General features: G+C 37.4%; 1 pseudogene; it reads left to right on the top strand.

The window, feature by feature from the left end:
* LOC149178996 (alkaline/neutral invertase E, chloroplastic pseudogene) overlaps nt 1–24,048 on the top strand; it is a 49,477-nt pseudogene extending 25,429 nt beyond the window's left edge.
* The last annotated feature ends 3,139 nt before the right edge of the window (nt 24,049–27,187 follow it).

Below are 27,187 nucleotides of genomic sequence, written 5' to 3' on the forward strand. Positions count from 1 at the left end.
GAGCCCCTCCCCCCAATACCGCCCAGGCGCTGAGGCAGTGCACCCAAAACAGCTTACCGCCGTTTCCCTTGTGACGTCACCTGCCTGCGTCACCCCCCTACCCAGTCACCGCGACACGTCGTCTGCCTGCGTGGCCACCTGCCAAGTTACCTGCCACCGTACCCTGCCACTGTACATGCCACGTCACCGTCCGTACATGATGACGTCATCATGCTGATGTCACCCGCCGTACGAAGTCACATCCGCTGACATCATGCTGACGTCATCAGCACTTTTTGGCGCGAAGGAGCAAAAATCGCAATTCGGAGCCCCGGAATCAGTTTCTGAGGCAGTTTTTGATGAGCGATTTGCGCTAGATTTTTTAGGTTTGAATGGGGAATATTCAGGGAATGTTTTCATTCTGCAGCCCCCAGGAAGCCCGAAAGGCACCGAATGAACCATTTTTCTTCGCGAAGCTTGCCGAGAGGAGCAAAAAATAGTTTTGAAGAAAATAGAGGCCGAACAACGGCCATTAAATGATGATTTAACACACAGCACGTCAGAACAGCGTCGGTTTATTGCCAAAGAGTATCAGAGGAATAAGAAAAACCAAAGAGTATCAGCCGAAGATTTTTTAGGGGCTCAAAGCACCTGAACATTGATGAGCCCCCCCAAAAAGTCAAATCAAGAGGTGCAAGCCCATCCTTGCCCTCAAATCATAGTTAAAGCTTTAAATGCAGACAGACAACAAAGAGGCAGAAACCCATACACATTTATTGCAGAAAACACTGCACCAAGCCGCCAAGGACTACAAAATTTATCCAGTTTTGATACGGCCGCCCTCAGCGCAGCCCGAGTTATTTCATGCATTTATTTCTGCTAGAGTTAGGTCAATTAATTATTCTTTATGACCTGATTAGGTCAAGATGTAATAAAGGAACTCTGTAGATAGTTTTGCCCTATATATACCGCCCTCTACATTGTTTCAAGGGTTGGTTGATTGAGAATTTTCACCAGAGACTCGCATTGTATACCTGAGTTTTTTCTATAATCAAAGATTGCTGAAAGCTTGGAGAGCAAACTGTCTGTTGTAAATGAATGTTTTTGGAGATATGAAGATGGAATTCTTGTGCTGCAGCCTGAAGCAATAAGTGCATCTTACCTCTGTTTTATTGTTTCCCACTATCTAAATAGCAGAAAGAATGAATAGCCTAGAATTAGTTTAAATACTCTCTATGCTCAATTTCTGCTATTTCTTTATGTTTTCCTCTGATTGAATTGGTTATGAATATGAATTCCTCCTGGCTCATGTTTACCCCAATTCACCTGTGTTTGCCAATTATCTAGGGATTCTTATTGCCCCTAGGTAGCGCTCTGTTACCTCCTCTGTTAAGCTAACTGAGAGATTCTTAACTGCCTCTCATTACTTAGCATTCTTTCCATCATTTAAACCTGAAATATTGTTTCATGCTCAGTTGTCTTGCTCCACTTTCCCTCTCTTGTGACCGAAGAAATGCACCAGCAGTTCTCCTCCTCGACTCCACGCCCAATGGTTTGAAACTTCCAGACTATGCCTTGCCTCTCTGTCTGAAAACATCAATTTTCCCACCAAAAACAAAACAAAAACCCTCTGAACTCAAAACCTAGCCTAAAATCCTGTTCAACAAAGCTAAATCATAAAGAGAGAGCCCTCTATGATTGCAAGTTGGCTAGAACCTGTAGTCCAAAGTTGGTCTGTGGTTACCTCGGTCGTATCCTTTTCCAGAGCTTAAGGACAACCTGAGTGATAACAGAGGGAACATATTCCAATTTGACCTTTTGTTCAAGCACTTTTTCTCAGAGAAAATGATACTTGATTGGTATGTGCTTAGTCTTTGAATGCATGACAACATTCTTTCAAATACTGATTGCACTTGTATTATCACAAAAAATGGAGATAGGTGGAGTACAAGTGATTTGAAGATCTTGCAATGTTTGCATCATCCAAAGGAGTTGTGTGTAGCAAGATGCAGCATCTACATATTCTGCTTCAGCCGTAGATAATGCAATAGAGCTTTGTTTCTTGCTGAACCAAGATACTAATCTGGGACCCATGAAGAATGCACCACCACTAGTGCTTTTCCTGTCATCCACGCTTCCTACCCAATCCGCATTAGTGTATGCATGAAGTGTGAGATCTGTACCTCTAGGATACCATAAGCCATAGTTTTGAGTTCCTTGAAGATACTTGAAAATTCTCTTAACTGCCTGAAGGTGAGTTTCCTTTGGATTTGCCTAAAACCTTCCAACTATTCCCACTACATGCATAATGTCTGGTCGGGTACCTGTTAGATAGAGCAGACTACCAATCATGGATCTATAGGTTGGTTGATGTACAACTGCTGATTCATCATTTGCGCTGAGGCTGCATCCTGTCACCATAGGGGTACATACTGGTTTCGAATCCTCCATCCCATATTTCTTCAAGATCTGCTTGAGATATTTGGTTTGTGATAGAAAAATGCCGTATTTGTTTTTTGGAAATGTAAACCAAGAAAATATGTGGCTCACCAAACATGGACATTTCAAACTCTTTCTGCATCACCAAGGCAAAATTTTGACTCATGTTTTCTTCATTGCTACCAAAGATAATATCATCAACATACACAACAAGTGTCAACAACTTATCATTGTCAATTTTTATATATAGATTGTTATCAGTTGATCCTTTTATAAAACCTTGTTGATGGAGGTACTTATCCAACCAATAATACCATGCCCTTGGAGCCTGTTTAAGGCCATAGAGAGCCTTTTTGAGTCTGCATACAAGTTTTGGATCATTTCCAAGAATAAACCCATCTGGTTGTTCAATATATACTTCTTCATTTAAGTCTCCATTCAGAAAGGCAGATTTTACGTCCATCTGAAATACTTTGAACTTCTGAAAGCTAGAGAGAGCAAGGAACATTCTTATAGCCTCAAGTCTGGCAACTGGAGCAAACGTTTCTTCAAATTCTATGCCTTCTTGTTGCGTGTATCCTTTACAAACAAGTCTTGCCTTGTTTCTAACCACATCCCCATTTTCATTCAACTTATTTTTGAAAATCCATTTTGTCCCTATGACATTCTTATCTTTTGGTCTAGGAACCAATTCCCAAGTGTTATTCTTTTCAATCTTCTCGAGTTCTTCCTCCATGGCCTTGACCCAGCATTCATCTTTGTAGGCCTCTCTTACATTCAGTGGTTCAGTGGAGGAGAGCAATGCTAGATAGCTTGAATCTTCTAAAATGGTTCTTCTTGTTTGTACACCTGCCTCTTTCTGCCCCAAAATTTGAGATTCTAGATGATTCTTCTGAACGTATCTAGATGGAGTCTTTTCTTCTATCCTTATCTGTTCTTCTGGTGCTTCATGGGTTTCTTCTTCATCATGAATCTGATTTGATGTTGACGGATAGTCTTCGCCATCTTTGAGATCTTCAGATTTTACTTGCCTAGGAGTGTTTCCTTCTTCATCAACCACTACATCAATACTTTCAACAATTTTACCAAGTCTTTTATTGTAACATTTGTAAGCTTTGCTGTGGGGAGAGTAGCCAAGTAAAATGCCTTCATCTGCTCTAGGTTCAAACTTGCCAAGATTTTCATTAGTTTTTTTAATGTAGCATTTGCTTCCAAAAATTTTGAAGTATTTTACCGTGGGAGTTTTACCGTACCAAAGTTCATGAGGAGTCTGAGTACTGTTTACCCAACCATTTGTCTTGTTGAGAATAGTAACAGCAACAAATGCGGCTTCTCTCTAGAAGGTTGCGAGAGTTCCAGACTCATCAAGCATAGCACGAGCCATTTGTTGAACCGTTCTGTTCATACTCTCCAGTACTCCATTTTGCTGAGGAGTCCTTGCAGTAGAGAATTCCCTTCGCATTCCATGTTCTTCGCAAAAATAAATTTTTTTATTTGAGGTAAATTCCCCTCCTCGATCAGATCTGAGGCATTTGATTTTGCGATCTGATTCATTTTCAACCAAAGCTTTGAATGACTTGAACTTTTCGAAAGCTTCATCTTTATACTTCATGAGTCCTATCCAACACATCCTTGAAAAGTCGTCAATGAACAATATGAAATACTCTTCTCCTCGAGGTGACCTCTTCCTGGTTGGACCACATATATTGGTGTGGACAAGTTCAAGTGGCCTGCTAGCTGATCCTTCCTTATTAGGGAAATTAGTTCTGGTTTTCTTACCAAATTGACATGATTTGCTATTGTATTGTCTGGAATTCTGATGTCAGGAAGATCACAAAATGCCTGATATTTGCAAGCTTTCCTCATCTGAGAGAAGCTAAGATGCCCCAGTTTTCTATGCCATAGCCAGTGTTCATCATTCTTGCTTAAATAGCATTGTTGTTGTTCTCCCTTGAGTACGTATAAGTTATTTGGAGTTCTTATGCCTCTGATCACTATTTTTCCTATATCAAGCTCACGAATAATACATCCATTTGATCGAAATATTACCTCAGTTCCTTGATCACACATCTGACTGACACTCAATAGATTATGCTTTAAGCCATCAACATACATAACATTTCCAGCCTTGACCTTTCCTTCAAATGAACAAAGCCTTTACCTTTTATGAATGCAGGGGTGTCATTTCCAAATGAGACCTTCTTTTCCTTTTCTAAGGCACTATATGATTGAAGTTTTTCTTTATTACCTGTCATATGTTTCGAGCATCCACTGTCGATGTACCAATGATTTTCTTGTCCTTCCACATATAAGGCTATCCCGCATCTTTCCGGTTGCGTTCATTTCTTTTTCCATGTTTTGGAACTCAATGAAGCCTTCTCCTTCTGAGTTGTTTGCCGAAACCTGCTTTTGCATTCAGAATCTTCATGACCGAAGTTGTTATAGATAGAACATTTTATTTCATTTTCAAGAGCAGAGAAGTTATTGTAGGTTCTTTTCATGATTCCTGTTATACTCCTTTGTTTTTAGCTTCCCTAGTCATGATGGTCTTGTAGGCAACACATTGAGCAGCTTTATGACCAAAGTTATGACAAGAGAAACATTGGTCATTGAAGAAATTCCTACGATTATCAAATCTACCAACCATATGATTGTAGTTTCCATCCATTCTTGAGCCAAATTGAGAATGATTTACCTATGGTCGGTTGAGGCTTCTGTTCATCCTTGACGTAGATTTCCCCCGATTTACTTGATAATCTTTGATCATTCTTGAAGAAAATTGTCCCTGATTTACCTGGTGATTTGCATTATGCTTTTGCTGTCGATTGTCAACTTGTTCGCTTCTCCTTGCTACATCAAGATAACTTTTGGAGGTGGATGGCTTCTATGCTTGCTTCTGAGCTTGAGATGCTTCTTCAGAATATCCGAGACCAGTGTTGATTAGAGGAGAATGCTACACTTTGATAACCTCATCTAGAGTGTCAGATCCTTTAGCAAATCTGAGATTAAGAGCTTTTGTTTTCTCAATTTATTTTCTAAGTCCCACACTTTCACATTCTAACTCTTCATTGTGTTTATCTTTTTCAGCAAGTTGGAATGTTAGAGTATCTATAATCATATTCTTTTCCTCTAAACAAACTTTAAGTTTAGAAATTTCTTCATATAGACCTTCTTCATTTATAGCATCCAAGAAATCATCATCTTCAAAATCCATCAAAAGTCTATCATCATTACCTTGTTCATCTTCATCACTATTTGAAAATCCATCACTGTCTTCTTGCATGTAATAGCTCTTCTTATTTACATTCTGTTTTCTGTTCCATCTAACAGGTTCCTTACCTTTGTCTAGTTTATCCTTATGAGGACATTTTTTAGCATAATGACCGACTCTTCCACAAGCAAAGCATTTGAAAGGCAGCTTACCTCTGAATCTTCCAGTTCCCTGTTGAAGGTTCTTGAAAAAATTTGATTCTTCCTCTTCTTCTGACATATGTCCTGCCTCATAGTAATCTCCTTTTCCTGAAGCCTTGAATGCAGCTTCTCTCCTATCTGATGGTCCTCCTTTTCTCATCTCGTAAGTAGTTAGAATTCCATGCAGCTGTGACATGGTAAGGCTCTGTAGATTCTACTTTTCTTCTATGGCAGAAATTTTTGAATCAAACTTAGGAGACAAAGATCTTAGAAATTTTTCAACCAAAACAACTTCTTTTATTTCTTCACCCAAGTTTTTCATACAATTTACGATCTCATCTATACATAGGAAATAGCTAGCCACACTTTCATCATTATGCATTCTGAGACTTTCATATTGAATTCTAAGAGTTTGTAATTTTTCTCATTTTACCTGTTCATCTCCTTCATAGCTCAGAATGATCTTGTCCCATATTTCTTTCGCGCTTTTGAGCTGCATAACCTTGACCAATTCTGATTGAGATAGACTTCCTAATAGAGTATTGATAGCTTTTGCATTTGTTTCATACTACTTCTTACCAGCTGCATCTGTAGGAGTTGCTGATGGAAATGTGTATCCAGTTTCCACAATATCCCAAACTTCTGTACCAAGAGATTGAAGATAAGCAGTGATTCTTACCTTCCAATAGACGAAGTTGCTCCCATCAAAAATCGGTGGCCTGATAGATGCTTCTTTTTCGTAGTTGCTCATGATGATAGATCTTCCTTCAAGTGATCAAGCTTTTCCTGAAGGACCTGCTCTGATACCAATTGTTGAAAATAATACTGAGAGGGGGGGTGAATCAGTATTATCAAATTCTTTTTCCACTTATATAAAGATTAGCAGATCTGACTAATGAAACTTGTGTATACCTTCCAAACTTATAATTTAATTTATTCTTCAGATGTTGATCATTAATCTGTGTGTCAGAACCATATAACAGTAAGCAGGAACATAAAAGTAGAGCAGACAGTCACACAAAATAACACAAGATATAAGGTGGAAACCCAATGTGGGTGAAAACCACCTGCTGCAATATGTCTCTATCTTCTTTCAATTAGAAACTTCCTTTTACAATGATTCTGTACTGGTGCAGTCTTATACTAGCACGCAGGCTTCAACCTGCAGAAGGCTACAACCTTCTCTCATTCTCCAGACTCTTTTGGAAGGGAGCTACAACCCCCTTAGCTCTTGTACTAGCTGAGGTACTAGTACGTAGGTGCTGACCTACAGAAGACTTCTCTTTTCTTCCAGGGACCACGTTTCATAAATTTTCAAACTGGATCCATGAATATCAATCAAACATCAAATAGATCTGCAATCAACCAACTTCCTTGTACAAATACTGAATCAATAACTTCTCAGAACACAGTACCAGTAACCAGACACCAATTCAGAACCCTGAACACTGTAGTAATAGACAAAAGCAGCTAAAACATATTTCAAGAAAAGGTCTGCAACTTCACCAATAGAAACCTGCGTACATCCATAGTATTCAGTTCTTTGACCTGCGGGTATCCGCACCTCCGTTGTGTCAAACCTGCGGGTATCTGCACCTACGCTATGTTGAGCCTGCGGGTATCCATGCCTGCACTGTGTCAAGCCTGCGGGTATCCGCGCCTGCGCTCTGTCAAACCTGTGGGTATCCACGCCTACGCTGTGTCGAGCCTGCGGGCATCCGCGCCTGCACTGTGTCGCGCCTGCGGATATAGATAATTTATCAGACTTCACTTATACCCCAGATTATCAGATTTATAGATCTAATCATGCGCAAAAGAGATCTTGACCCATCAGTAGATCCATCTTGTAATGCTCAGGTTTCTCCTTGATTCAGGTCCAGCTATAACTCACCAACCGATCACCAGTATTTCAGATCTTGCTCATCTCAAGATATTCAACACATTAGTTTCCCTAGCCAAATGATCTCCTTTCCTTTTTATAGTCTAGGCCTTACTCAAACCATGGTCCAAAACCATAGAGATCCAATACTAGGGACCCAAAACCTGGGTTCAATACTTTAGATGCAAACACCACGGACCAAAACCATAGGATAAAAAATGTCGGACTAAATACCATGGACCAACCATAAGATTTCCCACGTGCGCGCTTTTCTCTACATGAAAGTGCGTGTACTTTACGTCCGCACTTTTTGTTTGGAGAACCTGCGTACATGTCCACAGCTTTTGTTCGGCGCACCTGCGTATGTCCGCAGCTTTGTCAACAGGAACCTGCGGGTATCTCATTTTCTACTATTTTGAGAGCCTAAACTTGTGATCTTCTATTTGAGTGAGTTACCATCAAGGACAAAAATTATGTCATCGAGCCAAACCTATGCCAAACCTGTGTCATAATGCCAACAGTTATGGATAACTAGAATCAATAGGAGAAATACCTGCCATTAGTAGATTTTTCCTACAATAATAGTTACCACATTTGAATCAGAATGCCTCCTTATCAAGCTTTGTATGGGAGGTCATGCAAGACACCTATGTGTTATGAAAGGCTAGAGGACAAAGTAATAGTAGGGCTTAATTGGTACAAGAAATGGAGGAACAAGTGATTCATATTTGAAAAATGTTAAAGAAAGAGTATGATAAACAAAAGAGTTACCTCAATGCATATAGAAGTAATCAAAGTCATGAAGTGGAAGACCAAGTTTTTATCTATATCTAATCCAATAAGAGAACCATTTAGTTCAGGAAAGGGACGAATTTGTCAGCTCAATTTATAGGACCTTTTAGGATCAAAAATAAAATTGGACCAATTTCATATCATCTTGTACTTATGACCCAAATTCATAAAAATCATGTTGTTTTTCATGTAGCTATTCCACGAAATTATGTTTTTGGTGAATCTCACAAATTGAATTGGAGATAAATGTAGATATTCATTAGAAATTAATTAATGGAGCAATGAAATACACAAAATATTGAGGAAAACACAAATACGGAAATGCATAGAACAAGAGAGACACAGATATACATGGTTCATCCAATCTGGGCTACATCCACAGAGAAACAACGATCCTTCCTTATATATTATCCAAAAAAATGAAGAGATAAAACCTACAACAGATCTGACGTAATTTCCTCTTCGCTCTCACACAATCTCCTCTCTCTTTCTCGCTTAGAATAATAATACACATCCACAATACAATCCCTTCATATAAACTGAGGGGTTTCATTCAAGGGTAGAAACCCCTAAATTAAACATAACTTTTACTGTCAGATCATTCATCCAATGAACGACCCATATTGACTATGAAATTGCAATATTTTACAAGGAAAATTTTCATCTATTTTCACCTTTGGGTTGCATCCCCAAACCGCCGCTTGGGGGGGGGGTGTCCAAACATGAAGTCGCCCTCGCTTATACTCCCAAAGTGGCAATAGTGGGGGGGCGGGGGGGAATCCTCCCCACAGCCCCCATTGTGGATTGGGATCCAAAACGCGGCTGAAATAAGACCTTTGAATTTGGAAGATAATCAGGCTCAACATCCAACAATATCAAACATGGAACCATTATGGTCAAGTTGTTACACATATTGGACTGTAGGGTTCAATAGCTTAGGAATTTCTTGGTGGACTAGGTTAAGTTCCAGTGGGACAAATATAACCTAGAGTCTACTACCTGGGAGGATGCAAAGACCTTACATTGAGAATAACCCTCACTTTTTGACCACATGTGGTGCCACATTTTGACCTAGATATCTACTTATACTAATGCCCTATTTGTATTTTCATGGTATATTATCAATGAACATTGTGGTATATTTTTTCATTTCAAATTGTAAAGATGGGCTTATTTATGTAAGAAACTCCATGAACTATTTTTTATTTATTAAACTATCTCTTGTATGATTTACTTCTAGTATGCCGATGTTAATTGAAAAAATTTGGTACATAGATATTAGGTCTGATATATGATGATTAGGATATCTATATATATATATAGATATATATATGTTGTATTCTTGGATGAGAAGTAACTTACGAGCTAGAAGGAGTCTATGTAATAGTCAAAGATCCATGCTAGAAAGTGGTTGATGTTAAGACATTGAACAAGTAATGGTATGATGTACATTGTTCTATTACATTCTATATTAATTTATATGCACGATTATGACATTGGGTAAGGTGAAAATTGTAGGTAACCTGAATTCCTAATAAAATAATTTGATGACAAGTATTTGGAATCAACGTTGTAGTGTTGTCCATGTTAGGGTGCTGACGCTAGTTCTTTGAGGATATTTGGAGGCATTTACCACTATATAACTTCCAAACCTAGAGTCATGGGAGGTTTGTGATCGACATTCTCCCCTAGATGTGTGATGAAGACTTCCAATTTCCTACTCGGGTAGTTAGGTCAATATAATTAATTCACTTTCCATTTTTGCTCCATTAGTAGTTAGATTAGTGTTATAGCTCAAAAATGTCACTACATTGGGTTCATTAGGGAAGAAAAACACCTTAGAAGCTGAGATACATAAATCAGTCCATGTAAGATTCAAGAAAAATCATTATTTTCACCTTAAATGACCCCTAAGCACTAGTTGACAATGTTTTTAGGCTTAACAATGCTCCATATGACTTGACTGGGTAAATTGAAGGGCTCAACAACTCTCTTGTTACACTGTGAAAGGGAACCAATGTAGTAGTATGATTGGATAAGAGAAAATATGGTAAAACTGGATCACTCTTGTAGGATAAGGATGAAAGGACCATATCAAACATGGTCAACAAAGTGTCTAGGTTCAATGTGATCACTCCTCCAAGCTATCTATAAAAGAAATGCCATCCATGGAACAAAAGGAGGAAAGTTCATTGTAATGAAGTTCTGCTAGAATAAAGAATTGTGGGAATCCTTGTGATAATCCATAGACATTATGATCCTTGATAATGAGTTGTGGTGAGAGGGAGAGTATGGATTGAGAACATGTAGAAACAAATGTAATGCAATGGTATAATCCAAACAATTGATTCTTTGCCCCAAAAACTCAATTCTTGTTATTGCTTAATGTATTTTTTATTGGTTTTTCATGCTAATGTTAACATGTGCTACGGGAAAATGGATTTGGTAGATTGTTATCTATGTGGAGGGACCTAATGTGGGGAAATTAGGAGCAAGTATCTCTGAGAACTTCTCTAGCTAGCTACACCAGATATCTATCTCTAAATCGAAGGTGAAACATAACCCCTCTTATGTTTATTTTCTTTATTTGTGTGTGCATGAGAGTGGGATAGATAGATTGGGAACACTACTATCTATGACAAGGCTTATGCAGGCTTGTGGTTGTAAAGTACCCTATCGTTGTAGGTGAAATATCTGTAAATAGAACTAGCGACTCCACTAGGGAGCTCCCAATGAGTCCTTTTTTGCAGTATTTATTTGATAATTTATTAACCTTTGTTTACTTTTCTTAGCTTTGGATAGTGATTAGGAGTCATGGGACGAATGGTTTCTGAAGCCTTTTTTCTTGAAAACTTCATTTATGGGTTAAGACCATTTAATTTCTCCTTTGCATAATTAACATAGTGTTGTTACCTATAACAATGCTCTATTTTACTTTATGACAAAAAAATTTGGCCCTTTCAATTCTCCGTTACCTTTGTGACATAGTGTTGAAGCCTTCAACCAACGATTTTGACAGTTATTTTCCTAGAATTTCTACAATTTTCTTGCATCCATTTTTTCCTAGTGGTGATTTATCTTCAGATCTACTTTCCTTTACCATATTTTATATCAAAAACTCTCAAATATACCTCATATAGGTGGATTTCTTTTCCTTGTTAGGATTTTAAATCTTCTTGCATTTGATTCTCGACAGAGACATTAATGATTAGATATCCCTATACCACAATTGTCCTGTAACCCTTAAAATTTATTCCTACTTGTGAGTGTGAGTTAATCATTGAATACTTTAGTTGAATGCATGCTTTCTTGCAATTATGGTTTTTGTTTTGAATGTGTGTTTATTACTATTTCCTTTGCGTTTCTTTTGCTATTTTCTTACATTATTGATTTTGATCTAAGTTTCATGTTAGAGTACTAAAACAAAGGGTTGTAAGGATTTTCTTCATATTTCATTTGAAAATATCTAACCTTCCCATAAATAGGTTGCATCAAAAAAAATATTGCATAAGATTTTTTTGCACAACTTTCTTTGGACACAAGTTATAACAGCATCAAAAGTTTCACACCATTTACCCTTGAAATTAAATAACATACTTTAAAATCAGTCTTTAATAAAATCAATTTGACATATTTTATTTTCTCTAGTAACCTACCAATGATAGCTTGGTTTAGGGTCTTGGAATAGGTTGGTGAGGTAAACTCTCCAAGGTCGCCAAAACAAACAATAGAATCTTGAGCTAGGGTTAGTTACATGTCACTTGGGAAGCCCTTCTAACATAGAGGTCAATTGTGAGGATACATTGGGGCCATTGGAGTGATATACCCTACTTAACTTGGTCTTGGTTGCATGATCTAGACATAATTGTGGGGTCCCATTAAGGTAGGTTTCAAGTTAGATACCCCGCATTTGCATTTGGATCCAATAGACGATTGTTCCAGCCACGTCGGGTAACTATACGTCGTAACCATAACGGCCATAAGCTTAGGTACCTTACATGAGTGACAGTAGGGGGGATTTCTTTGTTGTATCTGGGGTAGACATTGGTCAGTACTCACTTAGATCCCATGGAGGGAACCCATGCATAAATTAGGTTACTTACGTCGGGAATTAAGAAATTAAGCAGGAGGTCAACACAATTTTCGCAACCATATCTTCAAAACTGACTTGAGACTTGATTAACCAAGCTCCAATTATGGGAATATCCATTTCATATCTTGGTTTGTGTTCTTTCTATTTATATTTGATAGGTATATGATGTTTGGCCATGTCTAGTAGCCTTAGAATATTTATTTTGTGCTATTGTATACATATTTTACTACCACCTTAGCTGATTTTAGTTTGGGTCGTTCTCACCAACTTGAGGGAATTTATCCCTATGAGGATGGTATACTTTCCCATAAATATAGACTTAACCCTTCCACTACCATAGACACACCTATTTTAGGGAAAAATTTGGGTGATTCTCAAGGGGCCGAATCTCTAGTTAACAGAGTGGTTGACATAAGACTTCCACCTAATCCTCATTCGCCTATCAATCACATCTCGTCACCCATAACCTTAGGTGGGGATGTAGACTTATCTGGATATTTTCACTTACATAGTCCTTACCTAGACCCCATCATGCTTAGTACCAATTCTATGGAAAAAAAATAGTGTGTCACCTATTATAACTAATAGTCTCCGTGAGTTTACTTCTATACCCTCTTCCATGATCACATTCCTTATCCACACTACCTTTGATGAGACTGGCTTCTCTTTCTAGTAGAGTATTCTAGGATCCCTTTTCCCTCCATTTAGTACATCCACCGTGGGTTCCTCCACATCATCGACCATGTCCCCTCTATTCGCCTTTGACCAAGGCTCTAGTTCGAGTATGAGTAGCATACCCAAATCACATGGCAATAATTTAAAATCCATTTTCACATTTGCATCTACAGGGCCCACTATTGGTCCTAGTATATATGCAAGAAGTCCATTCATACCCAATGTTGGATTTCCATTTGGTTGTAATAATCACACTAAGTCCATGTCGTTCCCTAGCTCAGATGGGGGAACATACATTTTCGATGGGTTTCAATTTTCTTGGGGTAGTAAATCATTAGCGAGATCTACTTTTTAGGGGGACATTATGTTTCTTTGGAGTGTCTAAGGGGTTGGGGGAACTATCCCTAATACAACATTTAATCCTTGGGGCACCAACCCTTTTGGTCAAACTTTTGGTTGAAGAGCATCTCCTCTTGGTGCACATATTAGTTCTAGAGGTCAACAACCTTGAAATGAATCCTTTTGTTCCTATGGGCATCCCCTTAGGGGAAATAACCTTCATTATGTCTACATGGGTGCTAGAGTTATCCCCTTTAGTCAACCCACTTCCTTGAGTCAAACCAATATTGGAACCCATGCTATGGGTGGAGAAACTCCTCCAGCTAGGCCATAGGGAGAACTTAACCATCCCTATGCATCGTTCAACCCACCCTTATAAGGAACTCTTATGCTTCCTAACCTTTCAAAGTGAATGAATAATCCCATCAAGCACAATCATACATGGCCACCGATCCCACCTAAACTACCATCTAACATACCCAAGTTTAATGGTAAACTTAGTGAAGACTCTACAATTCATAATACCATTTACCACTTATGGTGCTCATCCAACTCTTTCATGGATGCTAGCTTTAGGATGCATCTTTTCTAGTGGATTCTTACCAGTAGTGCTGCTAAATGGTACATTGATCTAGAAATCATCACTTATGATAACTTTATGTCTTTAGCCTGGGGCTTTGTTTACCATTACTGACTTCATATTAGGTATGAAGTTATAACTGATATACTCATGAACTTCCATCAGGACATATCCACCCACACTTTTTATCATATACATGAGTGGAGAAGGAGATGAAGCCTATTTTGAAACCAAGTTTCTTGATGAGTTTTTGTGTGAGTGGTTTACCAAGTCCCTCTTTCCTAAGATTTTTGAAATTTTTGCTAAGCTAGGACATCAAACTAAGGAACAAGCCATAATGCATGCACATCAATTGGACTTGATCTATTCTCAAGCGGGTACTCTATAAGAAATAATCCCTAATGATCCTTGTTCATCAACTAATGTATCAAATAAAAATCCTGAAACCAACACAAATGGTGTGGTGGTGTATGTATTCTTAAGAAACAAAGGCTAACTAGCCACTCATATGTACCAAATGAACATCTATTTTAGTTCTTTAGCTGTTAAACATAACCCTAAAACTCATAGTTCTCTTGTTCAATCCTCTGAGGTGAACTCTATCCATTCCACACATGCAAAGAAACGTCAACAATCAAGAGGTAAAAAGACGAAAATAAAGTCTAATAAAAATTTGAATTTTGAATAGGGAGCACCTCAAACCCAAGAGACCACTGGGGTAGCATGAAAGAGAAAAATAAAAAGTATAATTTTTGTTGCAAGAATTGTGGTGAGGATTGTCTTACTCATGAGTGTCTTCGAATGGATGAAATCCATTATTGCTTCCCAGAGCAAAAAAAATTCCCATTAATCTACTGTCTTGACGAATCCATTTTCATCCTAGCAATAACATATGGTTGTGAATCCTCCACCTCGTTAGTAAGGGGGTAGTGGGGGTATTTATTCTAATAATGCTTAGACATCCACACAAGATATATTTATGGTAGAATAACTAATCCATGTCATGACTAGAGTGCATAACTATGATAATCATGAGAGTGGTACTTCCACATTGGAACATATGAACCCTCCTCCACCATATGGTTTTCTTCACTTTGATAAACCATAATTGAAAATTTTGTTGCATCCTTCACAAGAATATGCATAATCCTAATGCAAGGCTGCTCACAACCACAACATTATCAAGGATGTAGCCCAAGCACTTGCTATTATGTATGTACTTTAAGTTTTAAAACTTTTTCCCCACATAACATAATGAAATTTTTATTGCGATTGGTGGAGTAGATCCCTCATATTCAAATCTCATCACCTTGGATCCATCCTCATGGAAACCCCTTCTTCCACACAATATGACCTTCCAGATAATGGTCCATTATTTTGGATGACACATCCATTAAACAATCTTGGACAAGGGGCATCTACCTATATCATGTTATGCAACCATCTCACAGAAAAGATAGATAACGACTTTAAAATTATCCTCTTCGAGGGGGAAACTTCCTTTACATTATGTAAATAAAAAATTCTTGGATGATACAAATGACAAGGCCTCCTTTGGATATATAGGAGTTTAAGGGGTCACAATATAATCAGAGCCTACATAAAAATAATAATGTAAGTGCACAACATAACAATAGTGGGCTTCTATGGGGTACAATGTAATAAACCTGGTGAAAATTCCATATAATAAAAGTTAATAAAGGAAAAATAATAACCACAGTTGATGGGACACTTATTCCAAGTTGAATATCAGGCAAGACATCCTAATCTGGGTGTTCATTTCGGTTAATATGGCTAAGGAAATTGGCAAAGGAAATGGCTAAGGTTTTGGAAAGGAAAAAAAGAATTTTTGGCACATTTATTTATGAAAATAATGGAAATTAAGAGAAAAGGGAGGTGAAAGGTCATAGGTTTCATGTGAGGAGGAAATTGAAGGAAAATAATGGAAAATGAAGAAAATAGATGCTTAATTGATAAAAAGGCTTGCGAGGATCAGTTTGTAATTTTTTTTAGTTTTGGAGCTCTTTCATTATTCTATCTCTCTCTCACTCTTGGACACTTAGAGTTTTCTTTGGGTACTCTTGGAGGTTGTGGCATACTTGGATTTTTGGAGCAAGAAGGAAAAGGAAGAGCAGGGAAGTGCAAGAGGACATTGGAATCAACAGCTACAACGGGTTTTTCTTGTAGGTACCATGTTGCATGGATGTTTTCCTCACTAGTTTTGGCATGCATGGCATATCCACGTGGTTTATTGGTCATGAGCTGTCACTGACATGGAGGATTGCCTGGATTGATAACGACTTTTCCTAGCTTTTCCATTTCCTAGATAGCCATGGTAATTATCGATTTATTTCCTTATTTAGTTTTGGTTTGTTCTAATGTTTCCTTTAGCTTGGGTTGATTTACTAGTTCTTGGAAGCCCTGTTGGACAAATTCTCTGGAAGCCCCGTAACAACTTGGGTTGATTTACTAGTCCTGGAATCCTTGGTTGGAAAAATGCTCTGGAAGCCCTTGGTGGGAGGAGTTACTAGTTCTGGAAGCCTTGGTTGGAAAAACACTCTGTAAGCTCGAAATAAGCTGTGGGTTGAGTTACTAGTCCTGGAAGCCTTGGATGGAACAAACACTCTAGAGCCCTGGAAGGCTTGGGTAGAGACCAATCTAATGATGGTTTTCTGATGTTCGACCATTAGGTGGAACCACTGTTTGATGGGTTGAGGTGGATGGCTGCTGGAAGCCCTAGATGGTTTTGGATTGATGTCTTCTATGAGATCCCACATTCATGCTTGGAATATGGCACGGGGGTGAATTGCTGGAGAGAGGTTTCACTCAACCACTCTATGGTCGGGTAGAACATGGTAGTCCCATCTCTGGTTTGGATTTTTCATCATCAATATGAGGTTATTTATCCTTGTATTTATATGAATATTATATTGGTTTATATGTGGATCATATGGTTCTAATTTCCTTGGTATCTCTATTACTATTATGCTGGTTATGTCTATGTTTTATGACAATGGATATGTATGGATCTCATCATGTTTTTACTTGTAAATTGATGAACAATTTATCTATGACCTAATAGATGATAATGCAACAAATGATATAAGGGAACAATTCTTCATAGCGATTCTCAGATAAGTATGAGACCCCTATGCTTAAATCTATTGTTTACACTTGTAGATTACATATTTGTGACATGTTTGACGAAATTCTTGTCATGGCTGGTAGGGGTCCGGTTAAGGGCTTGTTCAATTATTTACATTGCATAATTGTTTCCTTGTTATCTCTCTATTCTGAAGGTGTTATTAAATTATGGGCAGTGACCTGGGCTCTAGGCCTGAAAAAGTGGCTCAAATCTCGGGGACGCTGGCACAAGATTGGGAAAAATAGTACTTGGACATTGGCATGAGAGGATCTAGAGCCTCTTGGATGCTGTTAGGTCTATATCATGGGAGCGTCCAGGGTTCAAGTGGTCTAAAACCTTAGTGTGACCCAGGGGTTAGCTACTTGAGTGGTTGGGAAGGTATGTATGTTGTGTTTCTGTCGATTCCACTTCCTTAAGGTCACATAGGAGGTTGAATCTAATCATAGTAGAATCTCATCACATGTTTACCCCGGTTGGTTGGTTGCTTGGGAAGATGTGGGAGGAGGGTGTTACACACAAAAAAAACAATAGTGGGCTTAAGGTTCAAATATGATTTTTCCTTCTTCGTCAAGTTCTAGAAACACTGTTTGAACTGGAAGCTTGTCATTGATAACCTTTTTAAAGCATGAAACATGGAAAATTGTGTGTACTCGGAAAGATGCAGGAAGCTCCAGTTTGTATGCCATAGTATCAATCTTTTGCAACACCTTGTAAGGACCGTAGTACTTGGGTGATAATTTATTATCCTTCTTAGCTTACTTGAAAGACACTTTTTTGTATGGTTTTAGCCATAAAAATACCCAGTCACATACATCAAAACTTATTTCACTCCGATGTTGATCTGTATGTTGTTTCATTCGATTCTGCGCCAGAGTGAGGTTATCCTTTAAGAGTTGGAGAACCTATTGTTGATGCTCGATGTGATCTTTCACTACTTGAACCTTAGACTTTTCTCTTAAATATGATGTGATGGATGATGGATATATCCATAAAGTGCCATAAATGGGGTCATTTTTGCTGCAGTATGGAAGGAATTGTTATACCATCATTCAACTAGAGGTAACCAGTTGATCAGTTGTGTTTGTTTATCAGATACAAAGCAACGAAGATATCCTTCCAAACATTTGTTCACTATCTCAGTTTCCCATCATATTGAGGAAAATATGATGATCTATGAACTAATTGAGTACCAAGACAAGAAAATAATTCCGTCCAAAAATTTCTAGTGAAAATGGGATCTCTATCACTTACTATGATCTTTGGATTTCCATGAATCTTTTGAATTGTTTCCGTAAGTGTAGTAACAACTGTAATGGCTTTAAAAGAATGAGATAATGCTCAAAAGTATGCATACTTGGTAATTTTATCAATGACCACCATGATGACACTCTTTCCTTTATACTTGGGTAAACCTGTGATAAAATCCATTGTTACCTCCTCCCAACACTGACTTGAAATAGATATAGGTTGTGAAATACCTGATTTCTTAATTCTCTCAACTTTATTTTGTTGGAAAACCAAAAATTTTGCCACATACTTCTGAATATCATATTTAAGGCCATCCCAAAAAAATTCGTTCTTGACCCTATTGTAAGTTTTTAAAAATCCTAAGTTCCCTCCTAAGGGAGAAGTGTGCAATTCCAAAAGAATATTTTGTTTGAGTTGGGAATTCTTACAAATATAGAAGCGATCTTTGTACCATAATGAATCATTTTTCCATCTAAATGTATTAGATGTACTGGGATCTTGCTGCAGCTTTTGAATGAGTGACCACACTTCATTATCATTCTTCCATTCCTCCCTTGCTTTAGTTATCCACTCAAGTTGGATAATAGAAATGGCACAAAGCAATGCTTCCACACCCTCATCCTTTCTTGCGAGTGCATCTGCAACAACATTTTTCTTCCATTTTTTGTAGATGATTTCAAAGTCATAACTAAACATCTTTGTCATCCATTTTTGCTACTCTTCTGAATATAATATTTTCTCCGAAAAGTATTTAAGACTTCATGATTTTTTTTTACCTTGAAGTGTATTTCCATTAGGTAAGGTCGCCATTGGTTTAGTGCATGTAGTATTTCCGACATTTCCTTCTCATAAATAGGTTTGTGTAAATACTTTCCTTTGATTGGATGACTTTAAAAAGCAATGGGTCTTCCTTCTTACATTAAAACCGTAACAATTCCATTCCCTGAAGTATCACATTCCATAATAAACGTTTTTGTGAAGTCTGGTGTAGCTAAGATTGGTACTTGGCACACTTCCTCTTTAAGATGTTCAAAGGTATTCATTGCTTATGGAGTCCAAGAAAATGCATCTTTCTTCAATAATATTGTTAGAGATGCTTCTATTCTCCTATAATTATTAACAAACTTGCAATAATACCCTGTCAACCTAAGAAATCCTCGAAGATGCTTTATGGTTTTGGGGATTTTCCATTCCTTAATGGCTTTAATTTTGTTATGGTCTACCTTAACACCCTCATGAGATACAATATGACCCAAATATTCAACCTCATGTGTAACTCCAAACAAACATTTGATGATTTTTTCATTTAATTATTTCTCCTCCAATAGTTTGAGCACCTTGTCAACATGTTGAACATGATCCTTCCAAGACTTGTTGTAGATTAGTATATTGTCAAAAAATACTAACACAAATTTTCTAAGGAAGGGTTTGAAAATGGAATGCATCAAACCTTGAAATGTGGAAGGTGCATTAGTAAGGCCAAAAGGCATGACCAAAATTTCATAATGACCCTCATAGGTTTTGAATGTTGTTTTTGGAATGTTTTTAGACTTTATTCTAATTTGATGATATCTTGAATGAAGATCCAACTTGGTGAAGTAAACTGCTTCATTTAATTCATCCAATATTTCATCAATGACAAGAATGGGAAATTTACCTTTAATAGTGAGCTTTTTGAGCTCCCTACAATCTGGAAACATACACCATGATCCATCCTTCTTGTGCACCAATACTACTAGAGTAGAGAAGGAACTTTGACTAGGTTGAATTATACGAGCCTCTAGCTTTTCTACAACCATACGTTCAATTCGCTCTTTTGGGCATAAGGATATATGTGTCAAACACACACATGGAAGCAAAATAATATTAAAGATAAGTAGGAGAGTACATCTATTATTTGACAATGATAGACATTTATAGTACATTCGTGTGATCATTGAGTTCCACATCCCCAGGTCTCTTGGACTCTCATGGCTGTTCACATTCTACACCAACCCATAAAGGATTAGGTGTCCAATGTTCCCCCCCTTAATCTGAAGGGGTATGTATGAGTCCAAGAAGAGAGTTGTAATACAAAATGTGCAAAAAACATGGTAGCCTAGGCTGAATGTGCTCTTTGAAATGTTGGTATAAAGGGCGATGGTTTAAGGATGACCACCAACACTAGAACGCTTAGTGCAGTTCCCGGAACTCTTCCAATTCTAGAATGAAGCTGAGGTCTTCTGCTAGAGGAAATGCTCCTAATGTTTTGAAGAGGGAAACCTTCAACCATGAAAGGGAGGTCCCGCATAAAATAGAGAACATCAACTTGAAAAGGGAGGTCTCAACCTATGATGGTTTAAGGATGACCAACAACTCTGGAAAGCTTAATGCAATTCCTGGAACTCTTTTGAAACTGGAAAGGCATTGAAGTCTTCTACTAGAGGAAGTATCCCCAATTCTTTGAAGAGGTATCACCGACTGAAGGCATGCTGAGGGGCATATTTGTCTCTAGCTAAAACTTTGAATCTGGTGTGACAGGTTGTGGCTTAGGCTTGCTTGATGTGGCTTTGAAGCTTGTAGATGACCATCATTTCCCCCCTGTTAGATACAAGGTGAGATGATGGAGAAAAATCAACTGCAAGACTGTTCAATACTCTAGAACAAGTTCTGACATATGACTAGAATATCTTCTTGGCTGTTGATGCCCATTTCCAGGAAGCAATCCATCCAAAATGAATCTTTGTTCTTGCAGGAGGTTTGTTTCTGAAGCATATGTTTGAAGAATGGGTGGTTTTATGATATTTATTACATGGATGAAGATCAAAACAATGATCTTTCATATGGCCAACTCAGTCACAGTGTTGGCATTTCACAATCTGTTGCTGTGGAAGAGGGGCAGAGTCTTGAACAGCTAAAGGTGAACTGTCATGAAGGAATCCAACACTCTGAATCTAGATGGGCTTTGAGTAATCTGGAATATGAAAGGACACATACTTTTCACATCCAAGACCAGTTCTGTGCTTGTTGCTGACAAGCTCTTCCCAAGGTTTGATGATGGGCTTGGGAAGTGCAAACTGAACTTTTGCATCTGCATGTAACTTTGCTACTTTATTGGGAACTAGATCTGAATCATCTTCAACAATATTGACTTGCTGCTTATGGGAGTTTGTTTCATTGTTATGAATAGAAACAGATTTAGAATGATGACTCCATTGTTGTAATTCTGCTTGCTGTAGCTGAGATTCAAGCTGCAAAAAGTCAATTTTCTCTTGTGCATTTTGTAGAAAGATCTGAATGTCTATGAGAGAAACTTTGCTAACTTTTAATGTATCATGAGTAGTAGACAATATCATAGTTTTTAGAACTCTAATACTTTATTGATTCTAGCCATTTTCATTGAAAAAATAAAGTGAATTTCCCAAATACAGATTCTTGATCTCAAGCCATATATAAATAAGCCAAGTCATAAAGATATATAATCAATTAAAAATCAAAATTGAATATGATTGAACATATGAAATATGCAAGCCTTCAATGTATTCAAAGCAGCATACAACAATTCCACACTATGGAATTTTAACCACCCCCACTCAATTTTGAATAATACAACACCAAGGGGATTGCCTTATGCAATGCTCAACGCTCAACATTAAAATGCTCATGCCAATGCACCAATACCCTACGCAGTTATAGGTTATTTAATAGTTGTGTATTTACTTTGTAACAAGGTTCATGAATTCATTGAATTCAAGGTTCAATTCTAACACATATATCAACCTCAAACAACGAATAATATATATATATATATATATATATATATATATATATATATATATATATATATATATATATATATAGATACTGTCTTCAATTCAATGTAAACAGTTCACATCATGCTAGCAAAATATCAACGCACAGGCAACATATACTTTATATAGATCCCGCTCTCAACACACCTCGGAAGCACGACCAATGACACCAACTCTGAGGACCAACAATTTTCCACTGCAATCAACTATGATATTATGCACTCAACTATGATATTATGCACTGTAAGGCCAAGCTCGAAGGCATGAGGCAGCAATGCTAAGCTCCTATAATGCTCCCTTCGCTTTCCTCCACAATGTTATTTATGTGTGCAGTGTCTCTAACTTTGTTTCTTGCCTTCTCCCACGAGGCTCTTTTTTTTAGAAATCTAACTACCAGACTTTAGCATCTATATCGATTTGATCATATTGATCATGTTGAGGCATTATCTTCTGTAGGGATGAATCTTCACCTTCTTCGGCCCCTTTTATCAGATCATTGAAATATACATGTAGAAAATGCAGATATCGACGACAGAGGAGTCCCCCAAACATGGATCGGACGTGCCAGTGTTCATTACCAATGTTCTAAATTAACCAACGGACCAACTTTCAGGTGAGGACTTATGTTCAAACATGAATTAAAATGATTTTGAAGTTGTGTCTTGTTGATGGGTTTGATATGTTCCCCACATTATTAGTAACCAATGGGTCATGCATGCTTGATCATCGTATGGGAATCCATGGCCATCCTCTGGAAATACAAGCACTATTTTATTCAGCGTTGCGGTGTGTGCATGAGATGCTAAATTCAGAAGATGGATCTTTAGACCTTATATGAGCATTAAATAACCAGCTGATTGCTTTGTCTTTCCACATCAGAGAATACTACTGGGTTGACATGAAAAAATTAAATGAGATTTATCGATACAAAACTGAAGAGTAATCATATGATGCAGTAAAAAAATTCAAAATTTATCCAGATCAAGTCTCCACATGGTTGGTAGAATAGATGCCTGACCGGGGAGGCTATTTTATTGGCAATTTATATCCTGCTCATATGGACTTCTGCTTCTTTTCACTTGGCAACTTGTGGTCTATAGTTTGCGATCTTGCCACTGCAGAACAGTCAGATGTTTTATTGGATCTTATCATAGCAAAGTGGAATGATTTAGTTGTAGACATGCCCTTAAAAATATGTTATCCAGCTCTTGAAGCCCAATAATGGTAGATCATCACAGGCAGTGACCCCAAGAATACGCCCTGGTCATACCACAATCGAGGATCTTGGCCCACTTTGTTGTGGCAGCTTATAGTAGCTTGCATAAAAATTAATCGACCAGAATTAGCAAGGAAAGTAGTGGCAGTTGCTGAGAAATGACTATTGAGGGATGGGTGGCCAGAATATTATGATACGAAAAAATCACGCTTCATAGGCAAGCAAGCACGACTGTATCAAACATGGTCAATTGCTGGGTATCTTGTGTCCAAGATTCTCCTCAGAAATCCTGAATTTGCCAAGATTTTGACATGTGAAGAGGATATGGAACTACTCGATGCCTGTTATTGTCTGCTTGAAGCCAATCCCAAAAGAAAGCGGGCACGCAAAAAGCCTTCCAAAAGTTATATTGTCTAATTACCAGTTTGTTTGCTTCTATAAAACAGGCATTGAATTTTTTACCTAGTTATGCGTCACACAAATCTAAGTGACATGTAATTTGGGAATATTTGCACAGAAATGAATACCAATCACATCTCTTTCAATTCTTTTCCTCGGAAAGTAGAGACACATTCAACAATGTTGTCATATTAATACCAATTATTGTAACCAAACATGCAGAACAAGTAAAAATGGTGTAATTATTGGTGTGTTGAGGTGATCACTAACCAAGGATATTATTCAAAAGTATGTCCAGAAGATCAAGCCTCTTTATCTTAACAACAGATTTTTGCTTGCGTTCAACAAATTTTAGAACTAGCACAAGTTGGACCAGTGCACATTACAACCATACGTATAACATCCCTTCTTCGCCCTTCTTTAACATAATCTCTAAGGAAAGGTTCACACACTTTCAAAGGGACTATTGGATTCAATGAATGACACAATACTTTATAAAACTTTCTGCAGAGCTTAGATGCGAGGGGCTTCCACTCTCTTAAAAGAGGAATTTCAAATTGTCTGGTAATGCAAGCTGATATAAAACATTTGAATTTGTAGACCAAGGTTGCCAATTTTTTTGAGCATATTATTACAGAGAAATGACTGAGTGAAACGACTGAGCAGATTCAGAATGGCAGGACAGAAATGGCCACAAAATCAATATGAAACTACCCCACAGAGATTGTAGTTAGAATTTAGCTGGGAAAACATTTATGAAATGTAGAATTGATGGCAGAACTGACATGCATGGAAAGGCCATAAAACAAGTGGCTCAAATATGAGCAGGGTAGGATATTTCCCACTATGATACCATGTCAAACACACATAAGGCAGCAACAAAATATTAAAGATAAGCGGGAGAGTACATTTATTATTTGACAATGATATACATTTATAGTAGATTCATGTGACCGTTGGGTTCCACATCCCAAGGTCTCTTGGACTCTCATGGCTGTTCACATTCTACACCAACCCATAGAGGATTAGGTGTCCAACAATATGTAAGGCTTGATGTTTGGAGGAACAGTTCCTAGAATCAAGTGAATCACTTGATCATGATCATGAATAGGTGGGAGGCATTTGGGAGCCTCGAACACCTTGGAATGATTGCCCAAGTCTTTTTGGAGATCTAGAGAAATAGATGATTTCGATGTTTGAACCCCTAGAGAGCATAATTGTGCAATTATGCCCCATAGTAATTTCTTCAGAAGCTTTTTCATGCCATTATAGTTTATTACCTTTCCTAGTTTCCCTCTGATACCCCTTAATTCAACTTCCTTTCCTTCCCAAAACAAATTCAATAAAAGTTCTTGAAAATTGAAGGTTATCATCCCCAAAGATTGTAACAATTGGATTCCTAGTACAACATCAACACCACCCATTGGAATGGAAAGCATTGGACTATTTGATACATATTCTCCCATAGTTAGTTTGATATTGTGGAAGTTTTCAAATCAATTTATAGTTCCTCCATTTGCAACCATCACTTGACACTCTAGAAAGAAATTCAATTCCTTGGCTATCTTACAATGAATAAAATTATGTGTACTACCAACAGTATTACCTTTTTCTTTTTTATATATCCTTCTATCTTGAGAGTTTTAGGAGTGATAGTTCATTCCAATGAATTATAAGATATATTCAGGTTCGTTTCTTCTTTCTCTAGGGTTGGTTCCTGGTGTATATCCTCCTCTTTTGACATTTCTTGTTCCTTTTCTTCACAATCTATGTAGAATAATTTCTTCTCAGCACACTTAAGACCTTTAGTTTATTTTCTATAACAACTGTAACAAATCCTGTTTTCTCCTTTTTACTCCAATTGTTGTGATGTCAACCTTGTAGGTTGTGGAAGACTAGGAGTAACAACACTTCCATCTTTATAGTTGTGAGTGGTAGACTTCCTTGTTTCCATAATTTTTCTTTCAATTTTTTTTGCCACCCTAAATGTCATCTCCAATGAATTAGGTTCCAAAAGGAAAACCTCATGTTGGATGTTATCTTTTAAATCCCTATGAAGACATCAATCCTATGCTCCTCTAGAATATTGGTTACCCTAATATTCAATTTTTGGAAGTCTTCAATGTGCTCCGACATTGAACCCTTTTGTTTGAGATTTATCAATTGGCTAAAGAAGGTGTTGCTCTTTGTATCTTCATAATGTGCTACAATTTCCTCCATAAAAGTTGACCAAGTGACAAGTGGTTTACGAGAAAAAAACCATCTATAACATACAAATTGATTGGGTTCTAAAGATAAAGATACAATACATACCTTTTACGAGGGTTGCACATCTTGTAGATCAAAATATTTCTCCATATGTAGTATCCATTTTACTCAATCCTTGCCATCAAACTTACTCATATCTATCTTTGGAATGTGGTGGTTCTTAAACCCCACATTGGAGTCTTTGAAATTGTAATTCATATTCCTTTTTTCCTCATCATGATTTTCATGGATTACCTTGTCACAACTGGGAAGCCTTTCTTACAACAATTTTGTCAAGCCTTCCTTCAAACCTTCCATGTCTACTTTCAAACCATCCATCTTAGCTTCCATGTCATCCTTAAAACCTTCCATGTCTTCTTTGAAACCATCCATGTTTCCTTTTAGTTCATCTTTGGTTTCTCTTTGTGAGAGCGAAATGTTATGCACTTGCTCCCGTAATTTTGATATATTGTGCTGCAATTCTTCCTATTCATGCATCATAGTAGAGACTTATGAGTTATTAATGGGTGTATAATTCTTTTTCATAGGAGGATTTCTAGAACCCAATACTAATATCTATGCTTAAATATGCACTTGGAATAACTTCAATTTGATTTTTCAAACAAACGTTATACAATTTAAAAAACAATATACAGTATTTTCTTTCTTTTGGGAGCTCGACCTTGAAATCATTGTAACTCTGTAATTTTAGATCTCCAAGTTCTAAAATTTAATCTTCTGGTATCTATCTAAGTCATATTTCCAACCCCATAAGTTTGATTGAGATTGGTTTCTTCAAGAAAGAGTTATGCCAAATCTCCCATGATGACTTGATTATGGTTTGGTTCAGAAGATCAAAGTTGTATGGGATGCCATGTGTCACTGTTTCAACCTTCGGCTATGAAATTGATACAAAAAAAACTAAAGTTCATGCAATTTCATCCAATTTTTACA

The sequence above is a fragment of the Pinus tabuliformis genome, chromosome 4_1 (genome assembly GCF_031772625.1).
Source record: "Pinus tabuliformis cultivar Carrire ecotype Pingquan chromosome 4_1, CPIR1, whole genome shotgun sequence".
NCBI lineage: Eukaryota > Viridiplantae > Streptophyta > Pinopsida > Pinales > Pinaceae > Pinus > Pinus tabuliformis.